This window comes from Setaria viridis, chromosome 6, assembly GCF_005286985.2.
Source record: "Setaria viridis chromosome 6, Setaria_viridis_v4.0, whole genome shotgun sequence".
Lineage (NCBI taxonomy): Eukaryota > Viridiplantae > Streptophyta > Magnoliopsida > Poales > Poaceae > Setaria > Setaria viridis.
The window spans coordinates 9,925,767-9,934,968 of NC_048268.2; the positions used below are offsets into that span (position 1 = coordinate 9,925,767).

At 44.6% G+C, this 9,202-nt stretch overlaps 1 pseudogene; it reads right to left on the reverse strand.

Annotated features, from left to right (window-relative positions):
• Nucleotides 1–5,512, reverse strand: part of LOC117860113 (uncharacterized) — a 106,978-nt pseudogene extending 101,466 nt beyond the window's left edge.
• Nucleotides 5,513–9,202: the final 3,690 nt, after the last annotated feature.

Genomic DNA, 9,202 nt, shown 5'->3' on the forward strand with positions numbered 1-9,202 from the left:
GGTGAACCGCCGGGAATTTTTCCGCCGCCGCCGCGCTCGCCCCGGGGACTGCATTGCTTCATCCCCATTCTTTCCAGGGGCCTGGGCGGAAAACTCAGGGACCCCTGCGTAGTTTAACCTTAAACCCAGGGGCTAGCTTGCAAGTCTGCCACGGCTTTTCTTTTAATAATAGGCAGAAAAAGGATTTAATTTTGGAAATGCCCAGTAAATCGTAGAAAAATCATAAAAATACCAAACCACTTTTGTTGGAATCCTTGATCTGTCTAGTTTCTAAGAACAATAAGTTTGCTCGTGTTACTGTGGGAAATAATATCCTATACTTTTAATCTTGGTTTAGGCCTTTTAAACCCTAATAAATAGAAGAAAAGTGGGAAAAATATGAAACCAACTCTGTGATGCTTGTTTATATGTGTAGAAGCTCAAGAAAATGGTTAGGGCTCTGGTCTAACACTTTAAGTCACTGTTTTGACTTTAAATTGGTAATCTAAGTATAAATCTTCCTTTTTGCATAATAATTGTTCGAAAGCTCAGAAAAATATGAAACTAGTTGGGGTAATTTTGTTTTGCTGAGAAGTTTGCAAGAAAAATGTAAATTTTTATGCAAATCAGAAAGAAGAGCACCTTCCTCATTAAGCATGTGTAATTACAAAGGAAATAGAATAAATAGTTAATCTTCTCCAAAAATATTGAAAAATTAACCAATGCTCCTGTAATCCAACCTTAATACACTTGTTAAGTTTCACCCCCTGTTGCACAGTAACTTTAAGGATAGAAAAAGTTAACTTCATTTTACCTTAAATAAAGAAATGCATATAACTCCTTTTTAAGTCGTCCGTTGGCCCCCAAACTTTTACGATGACCTAGTTATGGCTTAAAAGAGATACGGTAATTCTATCAATGCCATTAACTACTGTTTGAATAGGATGTCTTTTTTGGTTAATTAATCAACCTAAAAGAATAAGAAGGAAAGCACACACTCTAATACGATAAATGAATGGAAACCGAAAGAGGTACATAAAAACATTCAGAAGTAAGTAACTATGCTAATGCACCCAAACCACCCAAATGCGACCCTTCACTCTCTTTATGCAACTCTAAAATGCGAGAAACTATATATGTACACAATCGCCATTCAACGCGTACTCAAGTTTAAAGCGACTGCTTCCATTGAAGTTAAAAGAAAGTAAACCTCACCTTGTTAGGGCTGTTGTAACTCTTGTTTTCAACCATGTCTTGTGTCGTTGTTTAAACGCGCGAGTCCAACTAAATGTTTGCATGTGCATATCGTATAGAAGCAAATCTCGCCGATGGAACATACGAGCTCCACCCGGCACCGAAAGAAGACCCCGCTGCGGAGCTTCACCCCTTCGAAGGCGAGCCTGAACCGGAGCAAGACCCCGAGGACCCACTAACTTTTCCTGAAGGCAAGCCCCAGAGCATAAATTCCTATCTTGAATACTTGCAATACTATTGAATGCTTTGATTGCGCATTTACATTTCTAGGAGTTGTAATGAAACCTTAGATGCATGAACTTAGTGCCTTGTTGAATACTAGTTGCTAAAGTCGAGTAGTTGCAATGCTTAATAGGCTTCGGTAAAAGTCAAGTGATTTCCTGTCACTCGCGAGTTATAGGAGTTGAATGTTTTATTTATGTTGCAAGTATAAGGACGACGGACGGGGTCGGGCTTATGTTCGATACTTGGTGGTTTTCCCCGTTTGTCTAAATGAAATTGATCTAAGGTCGAAACGTGTCGGCGTTCGTGATCAAGTGTTTGAAAGTACTAATCTCATACCTAGTATGGGATGGGGAAGCCTAGTACCGAATTGAATTGGGGCATGGCATACCCTCCGGCTATCCTTGGAACGTCGTTCCCATGGTGCATCATGTGGGTGCAAGTGCGGTCATAGTACAGCAGAGGCCGGGATTATGGAGCATTGCATGCCAAAGGCAGTTGGCCCTGACACGTGCCTAAGGGATCGATGGGGACAGCTGACAAATGAAGCGACCCCTCATGGTGCGCGAATGTCGTGAGATTAGGTTCGCCATGCATGGTTAATAAATTCGAATCGATTCGTCTGCCTCTCACAGTTTGGGACTACTTGATCGCTATTCTGCACTGACTAACGATGAAACATGCTTACGAGATTAAGTTGATGCTTGTCATAAATTGCTTGGAAACTATACTTGCCTAGTATAAGTTGCTAATCTAGACTGGTTAATGAACTTAGAACTTGAGATAAAATATTGAAAGTAAGGACCGACTATAGACGCTTTTGGCAAAGCAAACCCAAAGCCAGAAAGCCTTTCATGTCTAAGTTTTAGTGATAATAGCTATCACCCGACGGGTCAGTCTTGCTGAGTATTAGTTGCTCAGCCTTGTTGTGGCTTAATCTTTTCAGGTGATTTCAATAGTTTGGTTGCTGGTACCACTTGGCTTACCCAGCTCGCTCCGGGCTGGACAGTCGAGTGGGATCCCTCCTCAGACGGTGAGGGAAGGGATTTTTGATGTCATGATCAGCTCCGTCGTGATGTCATGTATCGACGTTTAGCTTCCGCTTGTTTTATTTGACTTTTCGAACCTTGCATCTTATTTTGACATTCAGAACCCTGATGTAATAATTCGAGAGATTAAGATATGTGATGGAATGTTGTAATATCTGTGCTACTCACCTTCGTGTGAGCGATGCTTCTCGATCCTATTCAGGTGGTTAATCGGATGAAATCCGACGGTCGACCAGGTTGACTTGCTTAAAGTGCATAATCGCGTGTTAGGCGACTTCAATGCATTTTAGTCAGGTTAATTTTGTCGGTTCCGCCACAGGCGGAGGGGCGAAGCGGTCGGCGGAGGAGGAGGAGATGGTGTCGCGGCGGCGGCAGCCGAGGAGATGCGGTCGGCGGTGGGAGAGAGAAACTGGGAGAGGTCTGTGTGGTGGCCTGGTGGGTGGAGGTGTCGGATTAGATTTAGGGCGCGGGTGGTAAGAGGAGGAGATTATCGAGATACCCTAAAAAATGTGGTGGGATTTTTGGAGGAGGAGGGTATTAGCGTCAATTGGCTCTACGAAAAATTTTAGGCTGGCGCCATTGGGCCGAAGAAGGAGGCGGGGTGGCCAACTGAATTCAGCCCAGCACCTTATGTGAAGCAATTTTTTTAAAATTCAAAATTAAGGTACAACCCAGCGCCTCGGCAATTGAGCCTTCTGGCCGTGCCCTATTCCTCACATAGCACTTCAAAGTGTACAACCGCCTTTCAATTGGGTACATTCAACCATATTGCACAGGACCTCGGAGTAATGCCTCATCAGGTAAATGGACAGCAAGGTGCATCATGACATCAAAGAAAGCAGGGGGAAAAAATTTCTCAAGCTTCACCAAAATAATAGGGATCTCTTTCTTCATTTCAGCCAATACATCCTTGTTAAGTATTCTGCTGCATAATTCCCTAAAAAACTTCCCTAACTCCACTATTGCTTCATAAATGTCCTTGTCCAAAAATCCTCTCATGGCAGCAGGTAAGATTCTTCGCAAAAGAATGTGACAATCATGTGTTTTTAACCCTTGTACCTTGGTTCCATTAGAATTTACACATCTTGAGATATTAGAAGCAAATCCATCTGGAAACTTCACCTCATGTAAAAATTTACAAAAGGCCTCCTTTTGTTTTGTGGACAAGGTATATCGAGCACGAGGCATCTCACCATCCTCTCTAAATTGCAGCTCCTCTCTAATTCCCAAATCTTTCAAATCAAGTCTGGCTTTAGCTGTATCCTTTGTCTTCCCAGCTATGTTCAGAATTGTCCCAATGAGGGCCTCACATATGTTTTTCTCAATATGCATAACATCAAGATTATGTCTCAACTTCCAATTTTTCCAATATGGTAACTTCCATAAACTAACCATCCGGCTCCAAATTCGCCGCACATGACCCCCTTCCATGTTAGAACGCTGCCTCTTCCCACATTCTTGTTGCTTCCCAGGTCCAACATCTTTAACTTTCTCCAGTTCAACCAACAGCTCTTCTATAGAGAATTGACTTGGTTGGTCATTGCTTTCATGAAGTCCAGCAAATTCATTGTTTCTCTGCAAACGATGTCCTTTTGGAAGGAATCGAAAATACCCAATATACCCAATTTTGCTCCTCCTTAGTCTGTATGAAAGAGTGTGGTTGTCACAATGAGTACATGCAAAATAGCCTTTTGTGGTAAGCCCTGAAAGAGTACTCAAAGCTGGGTAGTCATGGATGCACCACAGAACTAGCAGCATGAAGGCTAAATGTTTGACGAGTATTAGCATCATAAGTACGCACACCCTTCCAAAGCTCAAGTAAATCTTCTATAAGAGGCTCTAAAAATGCATCAAAGTCCTTCCCAGGTGATTTAGGTCCTGGAATAAGCAAAGCCATCATGAAGTTTGACTCCTGCATGCATGCCCAGGGTGGAAGGTTGTATGGCACAACAAATACAGGCCACATGTTGTATCTTGAGTTCTGTTCTGAAAAAGGATTGAACCCATCAGTAGCAAGTCCAAGTCTAAGGTTTCTTGCATCTTTTGCAAAATCTGGATATACTCGGTCGAAATGTTGCCATGCCTCGCCGTTAGCTGGGTGGCTTATTTCCTTCTCACTAGGCTGCCTTTTTAACTTGTGCCATTGTGCTTCTTCTGATGCTTCTTTGGTTGCAAACATCCTTTTTAACCTATGTGCCAATGGAAAATGCCGCAACACTTTCTGTGGTATCTTCTTCCTTTCTGGGTCTTTCCATCTTGAGAGACCACAAACAGGGCAATTGTCATACTTGGCATATTTCTTTCTGAATAGCACACAATTATTTTAGCACACATGTATTGATTCATATTCGAGACCTAATTCTTTTAGAAGACTCTTTGCATCATTATATGATTTTGGGAGTGTATTGCATTCCGGGAATGCCTCAGCCAATAGCTTCATTACTGCAGAAAAAGTAGAATTGCTTATCCTATATAATGACTTCATATGAAGCAGCCTTACCACAAAAGAACCTTGAAAATTTGGTAAAACCAGGATAAAGTTGACCCTTTGCCTCTCTCATGGGCATTTTGAAAAATGAATCTTGTTCCTGAGGTTCTGCATTACCTTCCTGAATTTCTCCATCATGTCTTGTTTGTTCTTCTGCAGTGTGTAGGTCTCCTAAAACCGCTTCTAAAGGATCAACACCATAGTTGTCATCCTCTGTCAGTTCTACATCATGTACAGAACAATCATCTACATCATGCACATGAATAGGATCATGAATAACATCTACATTCAAGTTCTCTCCATGATGAATCCATCAAGTATAAGTACTGTCCATTCCATTCATCAATATGTGCTTCTTCACTCCAGCCTGACATAGGTATTTTTGATTAAGGCATCTACCACATGGGCATAGAATTTCAACATTGTCACTGAATTTTCCATGAATGAAGCTCATAAATTCTTTCACACCAGCAATATAGTCAGGGGAAAATAATTTTTTATGCACCCAAGATCGATCCATCTGTTTAACCATAGCACAACAACCAAAATGAACAAGTCAATCTACACCCATTCAAAAGCAACACTCAACACAGCTTAAAAAAAATTACAGATACCTTTGTCAAGGCTGTTGTTGAGGTGGGGGAAAGGGTATGCCTCGAACCAATAGGGTCGCAAGCCTGTGATGCCGTCGCTGTTGTGCTCCTGAGGCCGTTCATGCTAAGACGGCAATGGTGGGAAGCGGCCGTGCGGGATGAGGCGGCAGCAATGGCGGGGACTGGTGCTGCGGATGGCGTGCCAATGGTGGGCGGCGGGAAGGGGACGGAGTGGACGGTGGTGACCCTGCTGGTGGATGGTGGACAGTGGCAATGGCGGGATGCTGGGGACGGAGTCCACGACGGCACAGCAACAGGAGGTGGAGACGGTCGATAGATATCAGATCTCGATCCAATCAATTTTCCAAGTCGTGTGTAGTTTAACCAACGAGGCAAATAGTATATATAAGTGAATTTCATCTAACGAACACAAGAGAACAAGTAGCTCAGCAGTTAGGCACGCAGTCCGCTTCCTTGAGGTCCCGGGTTCGAGCCTTTTTGGTCCGCACCTTTTTTTTGGGATTTAAAATCAGCAGCAGGCCCAAGAGCAGCAGCGACCGTCGTGGCGGAGCGGCCGATGTGGCTGTTAGATGACATGGACTCAAACACAAGCACTTTTTAACAAACCAGAAACAGTCATAACATCACATGTAGGTTAACGGTGAACATGTGTGCCTCTCTCACATGAGATCTTAGGTTCAAATCTATTCTACGACACTTATTTCCTTTTTTTTCCTATTTTCGGATTCAAATATTATATTTGTTTTTCTTTTTTCAGTTACCCTCATTTTTTTCCAAAAATTCTAGTGTCATGACAATTCTAAATTGAATTGATAATCACGACGAATTTATTATAACGTTACAGATTTTGGACCACTTCGTGATGAATTTATTATTACATCACAGGTTTTGGGCCGCTTCGTGACGAAATTGAAAAAACGTCACTGTATTACGGGTCTCATATCCACTCTGACAGATTCATGACAGAAAATTGAAAGTCGTCACAGATTGTGTACAGTTAGTGACGTTCTCTGAAATCATCATAGAAAATTCGTCATCGATTAACAGGTTTCTTGTAGTGTAGTATCGGTAGGCAAATGCTACCCCTAGTCCATGTTGGAGCTCCACCAAGGATATGCTCCCAGTCACCAAGTCTCTCCCAGTCAAGGTTTTGGGCTCACCACAAAGGCTCTTGCCAAGCCGGATAAGAAGCTTGCCACAAAGGCAAGGCTCACCCCTCCCTCTCTTCCAGTCACCTTGATGCCGTCTCCACTACGGAGCTTCGCCATGAAGAAAAGGGTCTCCTCATCGACTGCACGAGGTCCTCATCGCCGTCCCACACCAGGCCGGAGGATCGAACACTTGCCGACGAGCCACCAAGGTTCCAAGGCGCTGACGCACCAAGCTTACAATGGTAGTTCACTCCTTGAACCAATCACAAGGTAACAACACCTTGCATTCACTCTCTCTAGGCCTATCCTAGACATAATCACACTCTAAGCATGTGCTAATTGCCTTTTGATGATCACTTTAGCACTTGGGTGGCATGAATATGTTCTTGATGTATCTTGCACTCCTATGAACTCTTGCACACTCCAGCATCTTTGAATGGGCGAGTGGAGGAGGTATAAATAGCCCAAGGAATAAAAGAGCCATTGCTCCAATGGTTAGTTAAAGTGTACCTTCAGATGTTCCGACGGTATGCACTTTGGTAGCATCGGAACATCCGGTGCTACTAGCCATTGGCCTCCCCGCTCCCAAAACTGACTCAATGCAATGATTGATACGGTGGTTTGTCCAATGGTGCATCGGATCAATCAGTGCATGTGGACTTCACCAAAAACATCTCTGGAACTTCTCTGAAGTAAAAATGTTTGCTCTGACACCCACCGACCCATAGCATCGATCATCCAGTGCTTGGTTGTTTTTCTTCTTCAGCTCAGAAATTTATCTGATGTTAGTAAATAATTGGCCATCGGATCATCCAATGGTATGACTTGACTTGGCCTTCATCATAGTTGTACCCAAACGTCCAACTTTTGCATCGACGCTTCCACAGGGGCCATTGGAACATCCAATGCTGTCAGGTTCCACAGTGCGCTGCAGCACCAACTGATTCGATGGCATTCTCTCTCCTCACCGAATGAGTCAGTGACTTGCTCAACCACTTCCTTGATACTATCACCGATTGATACGGTGGCATACCCTTGCTTCCATAGTATAGATCGGTACACCGATGCATAATTTTTCCTTTTCTTTCCTTGTCTTTGGTTCTGGTTGCCTCCTTAGAACCTAAAATACTCTAAGTACTTTGTTAGTCCTAATGTTCGTGTTTTCACTTAATCACCAAATCACAAACTAATGGCCTAATGGGGCTATGTTCGCTACAATCTCCCCCATTTTTTGTCATTGATGACGACACAATCAAAGCAAGAATAAATTTCTAAGAATTTACCGATTGAACCACTTACACTTTGTAACGACTCAGGTTCCTCAGCCGGGATAATTCTAAGACAAGTTTCCTAATCTGCCATCTCCATCAGCCGACCCCTGACACCCAGCTTAACCGCCGGTTCCCCTCTAAGTCAAACGGTGTTCCTCCAAATCTTGGAGCTATGGGAGAACCAGTGTGGCGTCCCGCCCCCCAGGGGCCGGGCCCGCTTACACCTGGCAGCTCTCTAGAATATCAAGAATTTCCTCACAGACCAATACAAGTCTTTTCTGCGCACTTTGTCCTCACTCGTGCGCACCCGGGAAGAACTTCCCGGTCGGTCACCCATCCCGAAATTGCTCCGGGTCAAGCACGCTTAACCCCGGAGTTCTTTAAGGATGAGCTTCCGGAAAAAAAGTTACAACTTGTTGGTATGAATATTCTATCAATCCTATTAAGCCTTGGGCCAGGATGTCACATACTCACCCCCTTAGAAGACCGACGCCCTCGTCGGTCAACCCCAAGCCAGGAACGTCTCCTCTTGGCCACGTCCGTGTGTCCAGTACCAGCGCATGTGCCATGCTGTGTGACCACTCTGGGCCCACACCAGCCATGCACACCATGCCTGCGCAACTGCGACCGCACGCGCCCGTGAAACCGCGAGAGTTGGCTCTGATACCAACTGTGGCGTCCCGCCCCCCAGGGGCCGGGCCCGATTACACCTGGCAGCTCTCTAGAATATCAAGAATTCCCTCAGAGACCAATACAAGTCTTTTCTGCGCACTTTGTCCTCACTCGTGCGCACCCGGGAAGAACTTCCCGGTCGGTCACCCATCCCGAAATTGCTCCAGGTCAAGCACGCTTAACCCCGGAGTTCTTTAAGGATGAGCTTCCGGAAAAGAAGTTGCAACTTGTTGGTATGAATATTCTATCAATCCTATTAAGCCTTGGGCCAGGATGTCACAACCAGAGACTGAGTGGTGGACCCACAACCAGATCCCCGGTTTTCTTAAGTCAAACGCGCCAGAGCCAGCGTGCGCCCCGCTTCAGAGATTCCCCGCTGCGTGGCTCGATCTCTCCGACGCGCGTCGCCTCGCCCAGTCGCCGACTACAACAAGATAGATCAGCGCGTTTTCCTTCCAATCGCAGTGGAAGCCCCTGCAGCCATTCCTGCCTCGTCTCATCT